This window comes from Bos indicus, chromosome 23, assembly GCF_029378745.1.
Source record: "Bos indicus isolate NIAB-ARS_2022 breed Sahiwal x Tharparkar chromosome 23, NIAB-ARS_B.indTharparkar_mat_pri_1.0, whole genome shotgun sequence".
Taxonomy (NCBI): Eukaryota; Metazoa; Chordata; class Mammalia; order Artiodactyla; family Bovidae; genus Bos; species Bos indicus.
The window spans coordinates 16845065-16853516 of record NC_091782.1 but is presented as its reverse complement, the minus strand read 5'-3'; the positions used below and the strand labels follow the sequence as shown (position 1 = coordinate 16853516).

The following is an 8452-nucleotide window of genomic DNA, read 5'->3' as shown; positions in this document are numbered from 1 at the left end:
AGCTCACTCACAGACTTTGTTTCGGAGCTGGTTGCAGGAAATAGTTTATTTTTTCCGGACGGTGGCTTGGGGGGCGGGGTGGGGGGGGGCTCGGGGTTTGGGTTTCTGGTCTCACGCCCATGGGAGTTTCGGGATCTGGTTCCCAGAGTCGTCCTCCCCTGGTGCCTCCCCTCCCCCCTCCCCCCCCCCTCCCCCCCTCCCCCACGACAGCTCCGAGGCCGACGTCATGGCTCAAGGCTGCCTCAGAACTGGGTTTTCTGATTCCACTGATTTGCAAGGAGGTAGGGTGGTTGGGGGCCCCTCCCAGCTGCCTGTGAAACCCCTCAAACAGATGGGTTTAAGAGCCACACAGCTTGAGGCTAGGACTCCCAGAAAGGAGTAGGTGTGACGGGGGTTCCCAGGTAGCCTGCACCTGTTAGGGAGGAGGGTACACAAGAATCCTTTCTGTTAGATATCAATAATAGGGACTTCCTTGGTGGTCCAGTGGTTGAGAATCTGCCTTGCAGTGCAGGGGACGTGGGTTCGATCCCTGATTTGGGGACTAAGATCCCACCTGCCTTGGAGCAGCTAAGCCTGAGTGCAGCAACTGCTGAGCCCAAGCACCACAACCAGAGAGTCCAAGCGCCGCAACTGAGGATCCTACGCGCCGCAACCGACACTCGGCGCAGCCAAGTAAGTAACGTTTTAAAACACGGATCATAGATCCATGCCCTGTGTCCACTTAGCCCTTTCGTGTCCACGGTCTATCTGAGGCTTCGTCACTTTCAGCGGCTCCTTCCCGGGTGAGAGAGATTGAGGAATGGGAACCTAGAGGGACCGACTGGCTCACCTGGTTGTGAAGAGCCAGGACTTCAAACTCACCCCAGCCACCATCTCCCCTCTCCCAGGGCACCTCCCTGGGAAGAGTTCTCGTCCACTTAAGACACACTAAGGCATGTGGGAGTGTTTACCAGGCTGTGGGGGCTTGGAAGGTAGTGGATGTGAGCTGTCAGAGGTCTGAGTGTGGGCTGCCTCCCCATTCTTCCCCCAGGACCAAGGCGGGCATCCTTTGAGAGATGCTCTGGGGAGAGAAGCAGCAGCAGGAAGTGGTCCTCCTTCCTGACCCTCCAGTGCAGAGAGGGCTTTGGGAAGTTTAAAGACAACCTGCCCCCTTGCATCCTGTCTCTTTTGCCAGGGCAGGGAGCCCATGCCTTATTTGACATGGAGCCTCATTGGCGGGGGGTGGTGGTCCCAGACCACTTGTTGGGGGAACCCCAGAAGGTACTGACCTCTGAGGAATGCAGGATCTCCTTGGAAGATGGGCTGAGAATCCCCAACTCCAGCAGACTTGGTGTGTGCATGCGAGTGTGTGTGTGTGTGTGTGTGTGTGTGTGTGTGTGTACGTACACAGATGACATGGGATCAGTCCTACCTACTGGCCTCAGGGATGTTTTGGGGGACTGCTCCACAGGGAATCTCCTGGCTATGGGGAGAAGAGGCCACATTCCCAAGACAAAGATTTTTGAACGGGTGTCTGACAAGCATAAGAACACACAGTGAGGACTCAGTGAAAAAGAGAAAAAGCGTGATAGAGGTGGTTTTCAAATTTACTGGGTGTCAGGATCCCAAGAGAGTTAATTCAACGCTGATGCCCAGCCTCACCCCTGGGTGTTAGTTCAGAAGGTGGAGAGTGTCCAGGAATCGACATGGCTGACAAGGTCCTGGGAATTCTGAGATGGGTGGTTTCCCAGAGGCTTGGAGACAGTAGCATCCTCGGTGGGCTCAGGAGGCACCCCCCAGCCCCCTCCCCCAATGAGAAGGAAGCTTTACAGTCGGGAGAAAATCTGACTTTCCCAAAAGAACGGCAATGAATCGGTCAGAAGAATAATGAAATTGATTTGGTTGGAAAGAAGGGAGAGGGGAAGGGAGGGAGGGTAGAGGAATGGAAGGAAGGGAAATGAGCTTGGTACACTCAGGCACCAGGCTGAATTATATGGAATTTGGATCTGTCTTCTCTAACTTTGGGACATCCATACCTACTTCTGGAGCCTGAAACGCTGTCAACATTTTATTCTTATTACCAGCTAATTCTTGTACAGGCACACCCACCTCACCCTGAGTCCAAACTTTTTGTATCAGCTGAGCGATTAGCACATCTTTAAGCTCATACTACATGCCAGGCACTGTTCTAAGTACTTTATAGGATTCCCTGGTGGTCCAGTGGTTTAAGAGCTCCTGGCCTCAGAGCTCTCTGACTGCAGGCAAATGCCCAAGACAAGAGGCTGAGCACCCGGGGTCTCTGGTTTTTTGCCCTAGGAGCACTCACGGCTCTGAGAGGGTCCCAGGAGAGAGGTGCCACATGAAGGGGGCTCCAGGAGCATCCCCTACCTAGGTTTCCAGGAGACCCCAGCATCCTTTTCCCCTTGGCAGGATGGATGTGTCACAACCTGGAGATCAACAGTGTAGGGGAGGGGCAGGGCTGACCAGAGGCCCCACCCTGGGTGTTTGTTTAGGCTGCAGTTCAGTTCCGTTCAGTCTCTCAGTCGTGTCTGAATCTTTGTGACCCCATGCACTGCAGCGCGACAGGCCTCCCTGTCCATCACCGACTCCCGGAGTTTACTCAAACTCGTGTCCATCGAATCGGTGATGCCATCCAGCCATCTCACCCTCTGTCGTTTGCTTCCCCTCCCACTGCAAGCTTAGCTTAGTTTCTCCAGGTATGGTGGGTCCTGCCCGCAAACATTCACCTGTACACACACATACTCTCAGGTACCTCCCCTGCATTCAGGGCCCCTTTCATGAAGAAACCTCTGGTTTCTTACGTCCCCTGTGGGTGGTGACACGTATAGTAAAAATCATCCTAAACATTACATGCTCTGCACACCTTGTCTCTAAGCTTCACATCGGTCTTGCAAGAAAGTTTTTAACATAATCACCCGCTATCCTTAGAGATGAGAATAACGGGGCTCAGAAAAGTCAAGTAATTGTCCTGAGGCCGCACAGCCCATACGTGACAGGGCTGGATTGGGATCCAGACGCTTCATCCCTGTCGCCAGGCTGCCATTCCCGTTTCTCTCCCTGCGTCCAGCACCCAGCGCAGCACCCAGGATGTGTTCTGGAAGTCCACCGATCCACATGTGTATGTGAGTCTTCTTTCATATACAATCAGCACAGTCTCCAGTCACCCCTTTCTCCAAACCCACCCTGAGCGGTGATCGCGAGGCAGACTCAGAGAATTGCAGACCCCTCTGCTTTCTCTGCAGCCAGAACGAGCACCATCCTGAACTCCCTGAGGGCCCAAGCCTCGGTTTCCCTCTGTCTCTCAGGTCCACACACCTGAGCAAGGCTTTGAGGAGATGGACAGCCCCTAGTTGGGCTCCTGCCCCAGGTCTGACCCTCACTCTGGAAACCGCTGCCCGCCTCCGTCCCCCCTCTTCCTATGAAACATCAGGCCTGGCACTGCCCCCCCCCCCCACCGCCCGCCGCATTCCCCTCTCCTGGTGGCCCCCTGGGAGCCTGGGCTTTGCTTGAGGGCAGCGAGTGAAGCCGGCTGTAACAGAGAAACCTCGGGCTCCTCTTTAGAAGTCCCTGGAGGAGGCAGATCTGAGGAAAGGCTGCCGAGAAGGCGCCTGCAGCAATGTCAGTTTGAGAACAACCTGGCTGACAGGATGCTGAGCGGGGATTAAGGTCGGGATCAGGGAAGCCAGGGAGACGAACGCGAGTTCCCTGCTCCCCTTGTTGCTGCCACCGCAGCCTCCTCCCAGGCTGCTGGGTTTGTCTTCTTGTTTGTTCTCTGGGAAAGTGGGCGGAGAGGGATGTGGGCAAGGGTGAGGCAGGGAAGTAGGGGGAAGGACAGGGGTGAGGTGGAGACGGGCAGGCCAGGGATGGAAAGCGATGGGTTCTCCTCTGGTCCTCAGGACTCGGTGAAGGACAGGCAGTGGCACGGTGGTCCTCGTTTGGGACCCTTCCCCCCCGACTGTCCCCAGTTGGCCATGGGGCAACGATCACCTCCCCTGTTAACTGTCCCCCATGTTCAGAGCCTGTCCCGATGGCAGGATTCATGACGATAGAGCTGTTCTTGCTCTGAGAGAGGCTCCCAGCCAACGAGGCAGGTGCAGAAAGGGGACAAGCCCGTTTCCACCTGCCCACAAATGCAAGCTCGCGGCAGAAGGGCCTTCACTCTGACCTGCCTCCACACTGAAATGTCACAAGAGCCCAGCCAGGTGGGCAGCAGAGCGTCAGTAGCAGCTGATGGAGCCCCGGACGCATCGTCCCTGGCGGGCAGCTAAAAGCATGGCCTCTGGTCTCACGCTGCATGGGTTTGAATTCTGGCTCTGCTGCTGACTTGCTGTGTGACTATCTACTGAACTCTCTACGCCTCCGTGGGGGGAAAATGGTAGCGCCCCCTCCTGAGGCTGTTAAGATGAAGGGAGTGAGCACAACAGCAGTGCCTGGGATAGGGCGGGACACAGGTGATGGGTACGCTGAGGGCGGTTGCATTTATCGTGAAGCAGAGGGAAGGAATAAGAGTGGGAATCCACAGTGGATCACCCGAAAGCTTCTGAGAGAAAGGGTGTTTGGAGTCTGACTTTGGAAGCGGAGGCTTGACAGGGTCGGAACGAAAGAGTGAATTGGGGGGTGAGAGACAAAGCCCCTTGTTTGCCTGGAGAGTGGAGGGCCTGAGAGGGGCGGAGATTTAAGGATGTGTCTGGGGAGAGGAACAAGTATTCATTTTCTTGGAACTTCAGTCTTTCTGGGGCCATCCTTTCTCCAGGGTTCTAGCTCTAACTAGGGCTAACATGACTACTGTCTCCTAGTCTTGCCAAGGATGAGCCTGGGGTGCAAAGGCCATGAAAAGATGCTGTTGATCATTGTGACCTTCCAAGATTGGGGCTTGATCCAGAAATCCAAGCCATTCAGAGAAGCTTCCAGTGGCACCTGCATTCTCTGGACCTGATGAGGCAAAAGACAACACTCTAAGACTACAAAAGTGGAGGCAGATGGTCTCTGGGGTTGGATTCCAGCTTTGCCACTGACCAGCTGTTTGGAGCAGGTCAGGCAGCTTCTCTGGGCCTTCGTTGCCTGGTCTGTGACATAGCGGAAAGATTCACACAGAAACAGAGGCGAGCTCGTTCTTGGCTTCCTCGGAGACAGCCACTACAGGGCCTGCTCACCCTGAACCACACTGAAGCTCCTCTTGGGGTTCCTCAGCCCCTCACCCCATCTCTGGGCACCCTGACTGCAGGCTGGAAGTAGAGAAGGGTCTGGGTGGGAGTGAGAGCCCGGGGTGGGTTCCAGTAATTGAGGAAAGGATCCGCTGCCTGTGAGTGCTTCGGGGGAAGCACTGGGCCAGGGGGCCTGGTCTCTGTAGGGGTGGGGGGCGGGTGGGGCACCCTGAGCTGGGGACTGTATCTCTAGGGGACTGGTTTCTGGAGAAGCTAATTTCAAAAGCTTCTTTTAAAGAAACCTGTCAATACAATTTATGTGTAGATTTATTGTAGGAAATTTGGAAAATGCAGAAAAGCGTAGAAAAAGAGCTAAAGCTGAAGCTCTAATACTTTGGCTACTTGATGCAAAGAGTTGACTCATTGGAAAAGATCTTGATGCTGGGAAAGACTGAAGGGAAAAGGAGAAGGGGATGGCAGAGGACGAGATGGTATCACTGACTCAGTGGACTTGAATGTGAGCAGACTCCAGGAGATGGTGAAGGACAGGGGAGCCTGGTGTGCTGCAGTCCATGAGGTCTCAAAGAGTCGACATGACTTAGGGACTAAATAACAGCAACAACAACACACTGGATGTACCTATAGCTCAAAAAATGTAGAAACAGCGTCATGGAATAATGAATACAGTTTCATAAAACTAGTTTCTTCATTAAATAAAACATCAAGAACTTTTCCTCCAGATCATTAAATATTCTCCTCCAGCATCATTTAAAATGGCTGCACAGGAGGACTTCCTGATGGCCCAGTGGTTAAGACTTCTCCTTCCAGTGCAAGGATGTGGGTTTAATCCTCAGTCAGGGAGCCAAGATCCCACGTGTTGTGTTAGTCATGTCCGACTCAGTCGCTCAGTCATGTCCGACTCTTTGCAACCCCATTGATTGTAGGCCTCCAGGCCCCTCTGCCCATGGAAATCTCCAAGCAAGAAAACTGGAGTGGGTTGCTATTCTCTTCTCCAGGGGATCTTGTGGACTCAGGGATCGAACTCAGGACTCCCACAATGCAGTCAGATTCTTTACCGTCTGAGCCACCCATGCCTCGTGGCCAAAAATCCAAAACATAAAACGGAAGCAATGTTGTAACAAATTCAATAAAGACTTTTTAAAACAGTCCACGTCAAAAAAAATAAAATAAAAAATAAAATGACTGCACAGTGCCCCATCTTCTGAGTGTGTTGTAAGGCTTTTATCAGTCCTCAATTGCTGGGCATCCAGAATGTTGCTAGATTTTTGCTGTTATAAGCAGTGCTGTGACAAACATCGCTGTAGAGAAAATCTTTGAAGGGGCAGCTAACTTTATGGTTGTTTATTTGTCTGTCTACCCCAGCCCCGAGTGTGAGATTTTCCAGGGCCGGCCCTGCATCCGAAGCAAGAGCTTGGCTCCTGGTTCTCTGCAGACCTCTAGTAATTGTTGAATTGCATTTTCTGGGGCTTGTGCTCCAGACTGAAGACTTAGGATGATGGGCTGATCAAGAAGAAACCCGCCTTCCCTGCTAGGACACTCAGGGGTCCCCAGTGCCCTCTGTTGGGTCTGCCAACTTCTAGGGGAAAAAAAAAACCATTTCCAAGCCCAGAGCTACCACCATCCCAGAGGCTTGCTGAACTGCTTCCCTTTATCTCTTATTTTTTCCTGGGCAAAGCTTCCATGGCCTCCCCCTGCCAGGACCCTCCCCGCTGCACCACCATCCCCACCTCTGACTCATTTGAGTCCTTTTGTTATGTCTTCGGGCTGAAGGCCTAGCCGACAGAGCCCTTTCACCTGCTCATTCCTGTTGTGGCAGTTCGCTGGGCTCCCCCTGAAGCAGCCCCTTCTCTGTCCCCCCAACCCTTTCTGACAGCACAGCCCCTAGGCCCTGGGAAGTGCCCACAGGGCACCCTCAGCCCTGCCCCCTGCTCTGCCCGCTGCCTGCCTCCCATGGTACCAAGGAGCTTGGTCTCTTCCTCCCCCAGGGGCTCTGGGTGGATGCTGTCATTCTTCCTTAGACAGATTTGTAGAATCAGGGGTTTTTGGAGCTGAGACCCAGCTCCTCATTTTTCAATGGGTCTTTAACATGGTTGAGAGGTAAGGGACAAAAATGAGAGGTAAAACTTACTAATTTAATCTCCCCCTCAAGCATCCATGCCCTCCCGCAGGGCTCTCTTCTGTCTTTTCCGCCCCCCCTTCTTTTCCTTTCTCTTCCCCCTTTTTCTCTTCTCTCTTTCAGCTCCGACACACTCTCCCACCCTCCTGTCCTCATTTCCCCTCCTCTCCCCTTCTTTTTTAAGTTTTTTTTTTTTTTCTTTTAACTTTCAAGGTCATTCCGGACTCCTGACGCCGCCAGTCCCTTGGTGAGACGTGAGCACCATTGGCGTCCGTGGCCTCTGTTTCCGTGGCAACCCAGTAACCATTAATTTTCAATTAAAGGAGACAAAAAGCTCGATGACAGCTCCAGGTCTGCTGAAGATGTCAAGAATCTGTATTAATATACAGCAAGAGAGCATAATTGTGTGTCCATCTTCCAGAGCAGCGAAAAATGGAGGGATAATTACCAGCTCGAAAGCCACTCTGTAATTTAGTTCTTACTGTCACCACAGCCCTACACATTAGCATAAATTAAAAGCAGAGTTTATTGTTATCAAAGTGCATTGATATCGCCAGACCTGCTTTCTTCCTTTTAACTGTTTGTCGTGGGTGAGTGACTCCCCAACTCTCTCGGGGTCTCCCTGGGGTGGCAAGAAGTTCCAGCGAGGCACGGATGCTGGATCCGGAAGGTCTTGGCTGTTTCTGCCGTCCTCCCTTGGGGCGGATGGAGACCAGGGTCAGGGCGTGGCCCCTCTGAAGGGGTCTGGGGATGCTGGTGATGGGGAACTTGGATATTAATTCGCCTTCCACATGTCAGTGCTTTGTTGTGCCTGAGGCCCCTCCAGCTCTCTCTGGAGGGGCGCTGCTGCCCATTTAGGGGACCTTTTCAGAGCCTAGTACAGCACAGGTCAGGTGTGCATGCTAAGTCGCTTCAGTCCCGTCTGATTCTTTGCAACCCCTTGGACTGTAGCCTGCCAGGCTCCTCCGTCCATGGCATTTCCCAGGCAAGAACACTGGAGTGGGTTGCCATTCCCTTCTCCAGGGGATCCTCCCCACCCAGGGATCAAACCCGTATCTCCTACGTCTCCTGAACTGGCAGGCGGGTTCTTTACCTCTGTGCCACCTGGGAAGCCCAATGAGTGCTCAAAGCCAGCCTGGAAAACAATGCATGCCAAGCGGTTTCCTCTCCT

The 8452-nt window shown here is 53.3% G+C and overlaps 1 long non-coding RNA gene across 1 annotated transcript; it reads left to right on the top strand.

Moving 5' to 3' along the window:
- Positions 1–236: 236 nt before the first annotated feature.
- On the top strand, positions 237–7823 carry LOC109576920 (uncharacterized). The gene is made up of 2 exons (XR_011563308.1): positions 237–672; positions 7495–7823. It is a non-coding gene; the product is annotated as an uncharacterized lncRNA (long non-coding RNA).
- Positions 7824–8452: the final 629 nt, after the last annotated feature.